The sequence below is a fragment of the Haliotis rubra genome, unplaced genomic scaffold (assembly GCF_003918875.1).
Source record: "Haliotis rubra isolate DU_JTF1 unplaced genomic scaffold, ASM391887v1 Scf171, whole genome shotgun sequence".
NCBI lineage: Eukaryota > Metazoa > Mollusca > Gastropoda > Lepetellida > Haliotidae > Haliotis > Haliotis rubra.
Window position 1 is genome coordinate 297645 of NW_025765681.1, and position 14924 is coordinate 312568.

General features: G+C 41.4%; 1 long non-coding RNA gene across 1 annotated transcript; it reads left to right on the forward strand.

Moving 5' to 3' along the window:
• Positions 1 to 4721: 4721 nt before the first annotated feature.
• Positions 4722 to 8502, forward strand: LOC124272622. Its single transcript, XR_006897375.1, has 3 exons — positions 4722 to 4952; positions 5610 to 5754; positions 8115 to 8502. It is a non-coding gene; the product is annotated as an uncharacterized LOC124272622 (long non-coding RNA).
• The last annotated feature ends 6422 nt before the right edge of the window (positions 8503 to 14924 follow it).

Here is a 14924-nt window from a genome sequence, read left to right on the forward strand (position 1 = left end):
GTACATTGACTAGTATCTACATACTGGTGAGTGGACGTTAACCACGTGAATGTAGCAAGAAATTTATCGCGCAGTATTGTAACTTCGTCCCCCCACCTCGATTCCGTGGAAGAAATCGTTGTTATAAGTTGTGTCATGCAAAATGCTTTTGGTTATGATTCAAATACATATTTAACTACGAGTAGAAAGTATACTGAGTCAAAAAAGAAACTTCACAAAATGTAATTTGAAAAATAATGAATAATTTTTCTCTGATGATACATCTATGTATCCGAAATGGGATCCCTATCTTTCGACTCTAGAAAAACGTTAGCAAAACCCACTCAAACCCATCCATTCGTCGTGCAAATGACGTTAGTGCCAAATCAGGTTTTGCACGTGCAGTCGATCACGTGATCTTCGCATCGAAGTTTTCTTCATATGCACGTGTTTGCATTGGCCTCAAGAATTGAAAAAACACTTTTAAACCACAGTTCTAACGGTACTTGAAATGCCGCGATTGTCAAATGTGCAACGTGAACGTGCCGTTGGCATGTTGCAAGCGGGAAGATCTGTTATTGACGTCGCAAGAGCAATGGGATGCAGCGGTCGTACTGTGTATGACTTGCGAGGTCGTCTACAACAAACTGGCACCACTTCTGATCGCTCAAGGTCGGGTCGTCCACGTGTGACGTCACGAGCAGAAGACCGTCAAATCGTCCTACGTCCCCTACGTGACAGATTTCTGCCAGCTACACGAACCAGGGCTATGATGTTTAGAGGTCGACTGTCCTCACAGACCATTCGAAATCGGTTGCGGGCTGCCAATCTCCATTCTCAATGTCCATATCGTGGGCCAATATTGACGCCGTTTCATCAACGTCAACGTCTGCTGTGGGCCCAACGTCACCTCCGATGGACCCAGAGAGACTGGAATCGAGTTGTCTTTAGCGATGAATCCAGGTTTACCCTCAGATTCGCGGACGGCAGGCATAGAGTCTGGAGACGACGTCATGAACGGTATGCCCAATGTTGTGTACAGGAAGTCGACAGATTCGGGGGGCGGAAGTTGCATGGTGAGGGGTGCTTTCTGTGGGAACAACCGTTCCCGACTTCTGGTCATCCGTGGAAAGCTCACAGCTGATGCTTACCGCGACCAGGTGCTCACCCCCTGAACTCGTTCCTTTCATGGCGGCTCATGGCCCAGGTCTACAGTTCCAGCATGATAATGCTCGGCCGCATACCGCGATGTTGACACAAAATTTCCTTCAAAACGCTGGAATCAACGTCATGGACTGGCCATCGAGGTCCCCTGACCTTAATCCAATAGAGCACGTTTGGGATGCACTTGGGAGAAGGCTTCGTGGTCTTAGGAACCAACCTCAGAATTTGCAGGAACTTGGCGCTGCCTTGCAAGAGCAATGGCGCAGAATCCCAAACCACGTGTTCACAAGCATCAGGCAGTCGATGAGGAGACGGTGTTTTGCAGTGGTGAATGCGCGGGGCGGCCATACACGATATTGAACTGAGAAATTTCGCATTTTTATTCTTGTGACTTGACATTCTGTATACCCATGTTTTGGAACGGCGGTGTAGCCTAATGGAACTGATTATGGCACTGTCAGTGTATCGAGTACATCACACAGATCTCAGCAATGAAATAATAACAATTTAACCATCTTACCATCTCTTGTTCTTTTATAATGCCCTGAAGAAAGAATGTGAAGTTTCTTTTTGACTCAGTATAGTTTGGATTTTCTAACTTGATGAAAATAAACCATAATCTCCTTAATTCTAACAGACTTTAGCCCGTGACTTCACGATTTTCAAAAATGGCGGCGCCCTGTCGAGAACATCCGCCAGTCTGAGTAAAAATGCTATTTAGGTTTGTTTTCACCGAGTTACAAAATCAAAACTACTTTCTACTGGTAGTAAAATATGTATTTGATTGATCGCCAATAGGATTTTGCATGACATAGCTTATAACATAACAATTTCTCTCGTGGAAGCGAGGTGGGTGTCAATATAATACTACTTACAGTATTATTGTTACTTCGACCACTACCTCTCTTCTGAGGCAGAAATCGTTATGTTACAAGTTGTGTCATGGAAAATCTTTATGGTCATCAATCATATACATATTTAACTACGACTAGTAAGTAGTTTTGATTCTTTAACTTCCGTGAAGCGATCTGAACACATGTAAGATATCGTTTCAGGCTTCCACAATGCTCGCTTCACACTCACAAACATAACCCATTTTACACAAACTACGGGGTCCTGTGGAAATCTGTGCATGGCGACACCATCGCCCGACCTCTAGGAGCAATTGACGACAACGCAACGATTTGGCATGTCTTCGTTAATGTCGAGAAATCATCAAAATGACGAGCTTGCTACACACTTTCTATACAACTAACTGAAAATCCTTCCTCATATGACGTCACTGCAGTGCTCTGGCGACAGAGTTACGTAACCTGTCTGTGGTTTCGTTGGCGGGCGAGAGTGAAGCAGGCGACTTTTTGGCAACTTTTAATCGCTCGGTACTAATTAACCACAAGCTTTTAAAGAATGAATTTGGTGTTCTGCATAAGACTGACCACAAATCTTTCATATGTAATAGTTAAAAGAGTAAAAAAACCAAAGTTTATTTGTTCTGCGAGCCTGACCACCTGATCCCGTTAGTCGGTTTTTACGACATGCATGGGATGGTGAAGATCTCACCCTGATCTTCACGGGTAAATACTGCAATGAATCTTATGCAAGAATACAGTTTGGAGGACTGTCGCAAAAATATTCTTTAAAGAAAGAAAGTATGCTACCATTTGTTTCGAAAGTGACACAGGAAAAATAGTTTGTTTTCCGAACACCGGAAACCTAAATGAAAGGAAATGGAAAAATAGTTTCAACAAGGTTTTCAGACCGTTTCTCTACATTTCTTGCAAATTTCTTGGAAACTGATACTTACAAATTACTCAGATGCCGACAAGACTCCAGTGGGTTTCAGTTACCCAGATTCCCGAAAGGCTCCAGTGGGTTCCATACGTTTCAGTAAATCAGAATCGGTATGGCTCTTTTTGGTTTCAGTTGCATTCAGTGATTACCATTACATATGTCCACATTAAATGATGATTGAATAACATATATTACATAATACATTGAAATATATAATACTGAACTGCTCTGCAATGTTCCTAAACGTATTGATCTTAAATACTAAACCAAAAACAAAACATAGATAAAGATAATCCAAATCCGTTTTCCTCACTTCTCATTTTGTATTCAAAAGATAAGCACGTGACAACAGCATGCACCATTGTTTGTTTAGAGATTTCCTGTCGGTCTGTGATCAACGAGACACTGGTAAGAAGTTAATTAAGGTTATGTGTGTGAAGAATAAATCATTTGGTAAGTGTGATGACAATGTGTGATTAGATGCGGAGTTAAACATGCCACTTCATTGTTGAACCAGTTAATCCCCACCTTTGATCTTTTGGTAGCACGTTTATGAACATGCATGACTTTTGATTTCGCGAATGAAGTTTTTGGTTGCAAGAACCAACTTTGACAGTTCGAGTCAAAAGGGTAAATTTGTACTTTTTGGACTTTGGGGGACGATGTCGTTTTTCGTAAAACAAATCGTTTCATCTCAAGATAGTGACCACTTGCCTCAAAGAACACGCTGTAGTTGTATTTAAAAAGTTTTTCAAGCTAAACGATCCGTTTTGGGCTAGTATGTGTGGCATTCTGAGGATGGGTGCATGCTTTTTGAGATGGCAGTATGGTATAAACACATGTGGATCATGAAGAAACGACAATAGGCATTGCTTGTCTGATGAAATTCATCCGTGTTTACTGCAAAAAACAACAACTGGAAAACGGAGTGATCAAGAAACAGGAAAATAGCAACTGGTCCTATTGTTTGGAAGCAGGAGAGTCCCAGTCTGCCTTTGCAATATATTCAACGTCCACCATAGTCCCATATCTCGATTATGACATCGATATTCCAGCTTCAATTTGACCCAAGATTGTCCCAAAAGTGGAAGACCAAGGGTGACTGCTCAGGACCGATTCATCTGGGTGTTTCACCTATGTCACTGATTTACTACAGCAACGGACACTGCAGGACAGTTACCTGGTCTTCGAATAATTTCCGACCAAACCATCAGAAATCGTCCTACAGAAGTGGGAATTCGAGCAAATGTTGGACCTGTCCTCAAACGACTACACCGACAGGGTACAGGTGCCGATGGTAGACATACCCGTTATTGAGCTTGTGACATGGTCGTTTGACCCCTGTCCCGCTTGTGGACTCGTGACGTCATTGTGATTGACTTTTCAATTGAAATTCCCCGACTTGTTATGGTCTCATGATCCCTCCATTACAGTTTATATGTACCTTTGACATTGTTATCGTACTTATCAACTGGGATAATGTTTTGACAATGCACAGTTTCTTTATGTGGCTAGTATATGTGCAAAAGTACTTGTTTGTGGAACCAGCCTTAAAACCTGTATATGGACAATCTTTTGAGATTGTGAGGGCGCATTCTAGATTAAACAACTGACTTATATTTAAAACTTCACATTCCTTACACTCGTGATGGTATTTAAAAATATTTAACTGATATGGGGTTATATATCTCGAACAAGGTGTGCATAACACATGGACTTTTCACACCCTGTGTCTAAGTATATAACAACCTCGTCTCACCTGAAATTGTATAGTCATGCAGGTTGTATCGGTGGTAGCGTTTGTTACGGTGTTGCTGTGGGGCGAGGTGCTCTCAGACACCACAGTCACCATCTACAACGAGTGGCTGTCCCAAGGTGGACGTGTTCATTATGAGGTGGACAGATGGAATAAACACAACGGTCTCGACAGGTCTAGTCTTTTCTCAAAGCTTAAAGCTATAGGTACCATGACAGGACGGTGGCTCAACAGAGATTTAAATGGAGGCCTCTTTGAGAATGTAGGTACCATTATGCCTTATTGTCACGACATCTAAAACCAACTATTCTTCTTTTAATGAACCTGATGAAGGGACAAAAATGTCGCTGCATATAATAAACAGTGAGTAAGTTCGGTTTAAATGCGCTTTGAATATTCCAGTATATACTGTGATAGGAAAGACATAATTAATGCAGGTCTCGGACCTCTAGTCTTGTTGATACCAGGTAAGCCACTCTTCAGAGAGAATTTGAATCGAAATGTTCTGCTTGCATACCAAATGCCAATTGCAAGTTGTGCAATTTTGGTACTTTCCAGTCTCTTTTCTGAGAGTAACCAGGCTTGCTCCTCTGACACTGTAAAGAAGAAGGCGGCAGTACTGGAGAGTCTTCATATTCTCCAAAATAGTCTTGGTGGGTTCAGTTTGTTAGGGCTTCTTGGGAGAAGCCCCACTCGCTCTTCTAGCAATGTGTGAAGGGTTCAAGGGCACTTGAGTTGAGGGTGTTTTATAGTTGAATGCCACACTCAGCAATATTCCTGCTGTATTGTATTTCGGTTTGGCGAAAAGCGATGACATCACGGACCAGCACGAGTTGATGACCGAAACTAGACTGACCGTGATACGATTGCCTGAACCCTCTTTGTTGGATTTACTTTATCTTATATCATTAATCAACAGTGGCACCAAAACCCATCTCACCATGGTTACCCAGATCCCCACTACCTTCAAGACCAAAGTCTGAAGAAGAGGACTTGGGACTACTATATGGAGCAGGTCCATGCTTATGGAAGCGGCATAAAGAATATGGTGTGGGAAATAAAAGGTAAGTTGTAAAGAAGAACCATACTTTTTAATGGACAATATTTATTAAAGCCGCTTGAAAGTGATCTCATCTTCTACGATTCTCCTGGCTGCCTGTTTGGTATTGTGTGCTTTTTTGAGTGAGTTTAGTTTTACGCTGCACTCAGCAATATTCCAGCTATATGACGGCGGTCTGTAAATAATCGAATCTGGACCCGACAATCCAGTGATCAACAGCATGAGCATCGATCTGTGCAAATGTGACAACCAAGTCAGCGAGACTGACCACCCGATCCCGTTAGGCGCCTCTTACGACAAGCATGGGTTACTGAAGATCGATTCTAACCCGGATCTTCAGGGTGCATGTTTTTAAAAGCCGGATATCTGAGAACTGTCTTTCAGTTCAAAACCTTTGATGCGCTATCCCCTTAACATGACGAATGTTTGAAAGGCGCTTGGCTCTGTGTTTCAATCCATATGCCTTTATGCATCTTTGCATCTTTGCATACACACCAGGAAGACACTGTCGGAATTATTTAATTTTTAGCGTTCAAAGGTTTACTTGAAAAGAGCGTAGTGATCGTGTCCAAAGCAGAACTCACAAAATGTTTCTGCTTTCACGGAGGCTGGCAGGTATGAAAAGCCCTAAAATAACCCTGAAATACACCCACGGCTCGAGACTGATCTTGTCAGTGGACGTCGAAATTAGTTTTCAATTTGCTGGTAATTGTATGTTTTATTCGTTGTTTATCTCGAACTCAGCAATATTCCCGCTTAGTGATGTCCGGACCAGACAGTACATTAATTGACATAATAAGCATCCGCCTATGCCGGTGGGATAGGAAAGCAAGAATCAACCAAGTCAGCGAGTCTTGGCCACCTGAACCCGTTTGTCGACTCTTACTAATAATGGGTTGCAGAAAATTCTAACCCCCATCTTCAGAACTCGCTCGCTTGCTAGTGAAGCATAACACGGTTAGGTATTTACGAACCTGGGCCCCGTTTCACAAAGCTCTCGTAGGCTTACGATACCTTAAATTTACAATAAAAATACGGTAAGTATTTGCTCTCGTAAATGAGCCATTAGCGTGGTATCGTAAGATATATCATAGGTGATACGAGATCTTAGGCTTACGAGAGCTTTGTGAAACGGGGCCCTGGGCCCTTATTCTCAAAACGTTCGTAGCCCGAAGAATTCTTAACTTTCATGCATGTGTTCAGAATGGGCTTAAGAAGTTCGTAGGTCTACCACCGTTTCGATAATAGCTAGCCTGGTTCGTAGTGTCAAGTCGACTGTCTGACGTCTTATGGAATCGGAGATCCTTCCCTCACTTGAATTAAAGTCTTAGTAAAACCTTAGTTATTTAACTGTATTTGAAATATGTGTCAGGACACAAACTTTGTACCCTGTGAGAGCACTTGTAGATATTTGGCTAGATATTAGATATTAACCCAAGATGGCTGAATGCCATTGATAAGCCTCCAGAAAAGTTGTGCAACGTTAACCACTGACTTCCAGATAAATAGTTTCTTCAGTGAATTTCTGTAATAACACCACATAGGAATGATGTGACTATCTTTCGAAACAGAAATAATAGGGCATGAAAATGGTCAAATATTTGCGAAAATCTTATGAATTGGACAGTGATGACACCAGGTGTTAACGAAAAGAGAACTGGTGGCCTCACGTAAACAAGTGTTTGTAGCCGAACCTCACACACAGATGTACGCGAACCAGACAATCGATAATTACTGCTGCTGACTGGTATTGAGGAAAACGTATACTGACTAGCAAAAAGACGCAACTCAGAGTTCATGAAAATTATACTTTTTCAGCATGAGATACTTTGATACTTTAACACAATTGTTTTGATTTCTTGAATTGCGTTTCTTTTGCTGGTCAGTATATTTCATGAGTAAACATTACTGACAATATCTACCTCAGGAAGGAGTGTCCACAAGCCTATATCAAAGCCTAGTTTCTACCCTTGCCATTTCACGCAAATACGTAACCATATCGCCAGTTCCTTTTTCGCATGGCTTTACAGAAAGCCACAGCATGCCATTTATTCCCTGGCAGACAAACGAAATGATAGATTACCACAGAAAAGTAACATGTTAATAAATACTGATTTTGTCAGAGGTTTTCTTGGTAGCGCACACAGGTATTATCATGTTGAACACATTTTGACAGTATTGACAGAATTCTTTAATCATGTGTAATGACACAGAAACTTAACTTTCTTGTAACACATACTCAAGCACATTAAGTCGCTAAAAACGTGGATAACGCAAGTCAGGTTGACAGAATGCACTAGTGACATTTGTCCAGTGACATTGACATACATGCTATTGATTAGAGTATCCATATTTTTCTGTTAGGTCTCAGCTGGCCCAGTTGAATTGACAAGTCCCACCATGGAGGAAAGTTCCCCAATAACCTAGATGCGGCGGCCGAGTTTGTGTCCTTGATGGTTCAGAGTGCCAAGGATTACACTGGAGGTCATTTGCCTGCATTCTTTGAAGTCATGAACGAACCCGACGCTTCTTATAAGATCCTCGACTCAACGACTGTGATAAACTTTCACAAAGCTGTGGCACAAAAGCTAAAATCAAGATTTGGGATCAAAGTTGGAGGCCCAACATACACTGGCTATACGATCAGAGCAGATGCAAATAATTTCAGCGTGTGGAAAAGAATGGCACAGTTTATGGACATGTCTCTGGATCACATGGATTTCTTTTCCTTCCATGCTTACAACGATCTCCATGTATCCTGGTGGAAGTCATTCGTTTTCTGGCATCAACGAGGCACGACTGGTTGGGGTGATTGACTTGATAGAAAACTATTCTCACATAAAGAAAGGAAGGAATGTTCCCATCATCGTCAGCGAGTTTGGTAGAGGTGGAGTTCATGGTATCAGCCAGGATGCTCATTCTGGCATTGTTGACTTTGCTACCCTTTACTTATCAAATGCACACATGTTTACTTATCTCAGCATGAGGGAGTACATGGAGAGAGTAGTCGTCTTCCTCTTGGCTATGGAGCAATATCCAGGACACTCAAGCCTCAACTGGTCTCTGTTCACTCCAGATGGGCATGAAACACAAATTGCAAATTTCTTCAAATTCTGGCACAATTTGTATTATGACCAGAAGTTCCTCAAAACCGCGAGTGATTTCACAGGGTCGGAAAGAGAAGTAGCACCTCTCGTTCTCGCGAATCCAAATAACAAAGAGATGATGGTTCTCCTTCACAACTATGGGACGAAGTGGCAGAATGTGAAGCTGGACTTCAAAAATGGCTGGATTAACCCAACAAGTGGTGAATCCACGTGTCTTCAGTACCAGAACGGCAACCCAGCAATGCATTCAAATGTCCACTTTGACACCAACAAGAACCATGGACGTGTCGGTCTCCCAGGAGAGTCAAGCTGCATCTACAAATTCAAGACCAACTACAACTTCGGAGGCCTGAAGACAAATAATGAGAAAACTTACTATGGAAAGAACATGGTCATCTCAATAAGTAACGGTCATGCTTCAACCACGGTCCAGGTGCAAGGATCTGGCTTCCACACTGCACGTCTCAGGGTTGGGGTGAGCAGAGACAAGAACGCTAATGGGAAACCTTTGAGCGTTACGGTAAATGGATATAAACTACCATCAACGTATATGCTGTATGATACCGACAAGACCAACGCCCCTACCAAATGGGAAGTGTGGGAATACTGGGTGCCTGCAGATAAGGTTCACTCTTCAAACACAGTCAGTATGAGCTTTGCAGGGGAATGGTGGCCATGTCAGCTCTGTTGCACTGATTGTTGGGAATCTTCATTAAAGAAATATTCAATCATACCTCTCTTGGGTTTTGTGTGTGGTGTCGATGTCCAATTTGAAAGTATATGTATCAAAGTCAAAAGTCAAAAAGGAGTTTATTTGTAACGAGGCCAAGGGCCCATATACAAGATATAACTATAAATAGTTAACAAGAGCATACAAATGAAGTCTAAAGTGTTTCTAAATACATAGTTCTTTTTATATATGCATAGTAAATGTAATACTGTACACGTCTGATTAAATTCTCCTGAGTTGCACATATCAGCCTTTTAAATTTATGGATAGAAGGGAATTTCCAAAAGTGTTGCGGAAGAAAAGTTATTCTTAATTCATTGTACAAGTGGCATATACATGTGAAATGACACTCATCCTCTACAGAGGTGTTGCAAATGGGACACAAACGTAAACCAGATTCGATTGATTGCCACCTAGCTTCATTATAACGTAGTGGCAAGACATTGCATCTGAATTTTATGTAAGTAGAGCGCACCTTTTTTTCTAATATGATATCCAGGTATCTTTCTGGTTCAAATATGAATTTATATTCTCTATACATCACATATCTAGAGCTGTTATTCAACGTGGAAGTCCAACTTTGAGAAAATTCATTTACCAATGATGTTTTAAACAATTGTACAAAATATACTGAGTCAAAAAAGAAAACTTCACATTCTTTCTTCAGGGCACTATAAAAGAACAAGAGATGGTAAGATGGTTAAATTGTTATTATTTCATTGCCGAGATCTGTGTGATGTACTCGATACACTGACAGTGCCATAATCAGTTCCATTAGGCTACACCGCAGTTCCAAAACATGGGTATACAGAATGTCAAGTCACAAGATGCTACATTTCTCAGTTCAATATCGTGTATGGCCGCCCCGCGCATTCACTACTGCCAAACACCGTCTCCTCATCGACTGCCTGATGCTTGTGAACACGTGGTTGGGGATTCTGCGCCATTGCTCTTGCAAGGCAGCGCCAAGTTCCTGCAAATTCTGGGGTTGGTTCCTAAGACCACGAAGCCTTCTCCCAAGTGCATCCCAAACGTGCTCTATTGGATTAAGGTCAGGGGACCTCGATGGCCAGTCCATGACGTTGATTCTAGCGTTTTGAAGGAAATTTCGTGTCAACATCGCGGTATGCGGCCGAGCATTATGATGCTGGAACATGAGCCGCCATGAAAGGAACGAGTTCAGGGGTGACCACCTGGTCGCGGTAAGCAGCAGCTGTGAAGTTTCCACGGATGACCAGAAGTCGGGAACGGTTGTTCCCACAGAAAGCACCCCACACCATGCAACTTCCGCCCCCGAATCTGTCGACTTCCTGTACACAACATTGGGCATACCGTTCACGACGTCGTCTCCAGACTCTATGCCTGCCGTCCGCGAATCTGAGGGTAAACCTGGATTCATCGCTAAAGACAATTCGATTCCAGTCTCTCTGGGTCCATCGGAGGTGACGTTGGGCCCACAGCAGACGTTGACGTTGATGAAACGGCGTCAATATTGGCCCACGATATGGACGTCGAGAATGGAGATTGGCAGCCCGCAACCGATTTCGAATGGTCTGTGAGGACAGTCGACCTCTAAACATCTCAGGCCTGGTTCGTGTACCCGGCAGAAATGTGTCACGTAGGTGACGTAGGACGATTTGACGGTCTTCTGCTCGTGACGTCACACGTGGACGACCCGACCTTGAGCGATCAGAAGTGGTCCCAGTTTGTTGTAGGCGACCTCGCAAGTCATACACAGTACGACGGCTGCATCCCATTGCTCTTGCGACGTCAATAACTGATCTTCCCGCTTGCAACATGCCAACGGCACGTTCACGTTGCACATTTGACAATCGTGGCATTTCAAGTACCGTTAGAACTGTGGTTTAAAAGTGTTTTTTCAATTCTTGAGGCCAATGCAAACACGTGCATATGAAGAAAACTTCGATGCGAAGATCACGCGATCGACTGCACGTGCAAAACCTGATTTGGCACTAACGTCATTTGCACGACGAATGGATGGGTTTGAGTGGGTTTTGCTAACGTTTTTCTTGAGTCGAAAAATAGGAATCCCATTTCGGATACATAGATGTATCATCAGAGAAAAATTATTCATTATTTTTCAAATTACATTTTGTGACGTTTCTTTTTTGACTCAGTATATATGTATGAAAATGTTGTACAATCCGAAAGTGGATTTTAAATTTCCTTAGCAACTAAATTAATATTAATTTCTGTGAAGGAAATACAATGGCAATATTAAATACCATGGAAGTACAAAGGCACTACAATATATAAACAAATGTGTGTGTGTGTGTGTGTGTGTGTGTGTGTGTGTGTGTGTGTGTGTGTGTGTTCGTGCGTGAGTACGTACGTGAGTACGTACGTGAATCCTCGTTTCAGGAGTACCGTATTTCTTCAAATTAGTGCCGGGTGTCTAATAAGCGCCGGGGGTAAACAACGGTTTAAGAAACAATTAATAACACCCAGTAAATAAGCGCCGGGCCTGTATTAAGCGCCGGGTCTGTATTAGGCGCCGGGTCTGTATTTAGCGCCACTCTGGAAGTCTCTTGAAAATATAAGCGCTTACTCGATAGAGGAAATACGGTAAGCGCTTCCTCGATAGAGCAAATACGGTATTCTTTATTCTGGAATATACTTTCTTTCAAAATTTTAGACTCACTAGTGTAAATTTAGCCTCTTACTTCGGGCAACTGTTCTAAACTAAATTTGCAAAATATTCCATACTGTTTTCACATGAACTGATGTATTGTAAAACAAATTTGTAATGTTGAAAAGATTATTGTCATGAGCACAATAAATGATTAAAATCAGTGAAAATTGGCGGATTCTTAACAAAACTTTACCCCCAAACGTAGATGTTCACATGCACGATATTTGCACATGCTTTTCAGCAATTTGATGCATGATCCTCGTGCAATTCATCTGCAAAAGGTTTGCAGTTGGTTCCTCCAAGTTAGTGGAGAAATCAATCTTCGATGTAACTTCAGTGTATGAAATAAGGCCCGTCCGACCGCCCGAGACGGGTTAGATATCAGACGGACGGCCTAGATTTACAGTTAGCTAACCCGAAGGTCTGGTAAAAAAATGAGATGTTATATACATCTGAGTCATATCTTAGTGTCAGGTCCGGTTAAATCCATTTCGGGCTGGTATAACATTTTGAAGTTACCAGCCCTGATGTCTGGCTGGGGTTTGGCTTATTTCATACACTGAATTATGTATATATATACACACACATAACATATGGTGTGTGTTTTAAGTGAGTCTAAACTTTTGAAAGGAAGTATATATCGGTTGCTTCAGAAGACTTGACTTTACAGTAACTATTACAATTACAACACTCTTGCAATGAATAAAACTCCCACTTATGTTCCTCTGGCCTTTTAGTGATACAAATTTATGCCGACGAGTGGAAGGAAACAGAATGGATTTACAGCAGATACCATTTGTGCATATAGAACAAAATAGTAAGACTTTAATGAGCTTAATCCACTGAAACAGTAACTTTATCTTTCCGGGTCGTTACATACAAGTAGAAACCACAAAACCCTTTCCATATTCATAAGAAATCTCTGCCAAAAGCAGAGTCGATTGTACAATTGTGACTATATCATGAGCAGATATTTGTTTCAGCAGTATTACAGCTGTATGATGTTGTTTGTAAACAAATCGGGTCTGAACCAGACAATCCAGTGATTGTCACCATGCGATACGATGTTGATGAATCACTTTGAAATAGTGATGATACCAGGTGTTCGCGAACAGGTGAGCGTACCCACCGGTGGCACCCGTCATAAACATATGCTTGGTCTAGTCATTTGTTCACCTGAAATACTTTGGGAAAGTATGGTACAAGTCAAAATAGGGAATTGGATCCGACTTCAATTTTGTCACTGATGCATGAAATTTCGAAATTTCCTCCACATGTCTACCATACAACTTCTTGAAAGCTTTACTGATGCCTTGAATGTTGTAACCTTGATCAAACATCTTCTCAGCAAGAGTGGCATGAAGCTCTTTGAAATCCTGATAAAAAGAGCACGCTCGACTGTACCTCAAAAGTTGTGAATAAGTTGTATCGGAAGTTTAAGTTAAACTTCTCGGCCAAATTACCTTGTTTTGATTTAGTCAACCCAAGCAGAAATTCTGATTCATATTATGCATAAAGAAACAGATGTGCAAGGAGGGGTGTCTTACTTCTTGGCGAAATATTGTATCCCCAAATTTCAGAAAGATGTTATCAATGAGAAAGTCCAGAAACATTATTCACACAAACGTACTGAATAATATAAAATACATAATTTATGGTTGTCATCGTATCCCAAATGCGTAGATCTATGCTCATGATGTTGATCAACGGATTGTCCGGTCCAGTGTCGATTATTTACAGACCGCCGCCATATAGCCGGAATATGGCTGAGTGCGGCGTAAAACAAGCACAAACCAACCGTTCTATTCCTCCCCCTATCCTCACTATCGGTTCTGGCACTTGCCCTCCCTTACAACTTCTCTCAGGTATTGATAAACACATGTCACAGTCGGTGGTTGTGAAGTTGTTTAAGTGTTCTTAACACTTTTTGCGACCTAAATGCACATTACAAATTCACAATTGTCAGTAGCTTATATTCAGTTGCCGTAATCATATCAGTCAATATTGGGTAAATGCTGATGCGACAAGTTCAATATACTTCAACGTGATGAGCACTATATATCCCCTACGGCAACTGGGGGGAAATCGGACTATATTTTGCAGGCGACAAATGAAAAACATAATTTGTAAAGAAAAGATCGAAGTGTGTAACCGTTATGAATATTTTCAATCTATTTTATGTTTTGCGTGCACTTTCGATAAATAAATCAACACTTTTCGATCAAATAACTCACCACAAATATATTGAATAAAATAACATATTTCTACTTGTCACGAAACATCACACCTTCCATTCGTGGGTCTGCATTTAAGAAGGTTGTATTAAACATATGCAGTAAGAGCATTATTGTAGTTAAGTTTCAAATCAACTCTCTCTAATCCTTGATTCATGTTGGAAAATAATTAAAAATATTTTATATTACTTTACTATATAACAATCTTCGTTTTTTGTCATGATCATGGCAAAGATGCTTTTTGTAAAATGTTGTCCCATTTACCCATTCATACAGCACATATATTGACAATGTTTCCGTCGATTGTCTTTATGCAAGGATATGCTTTACGGTGATGTAACGAATAAAAGAAACACACGCATGGGACAGTACAATTGATTAAACCCATCTCAATACACAAGAGTATAGTCAGACAGGTTCCAGTCTGGTACGTAAGGATGAGGCTGATTG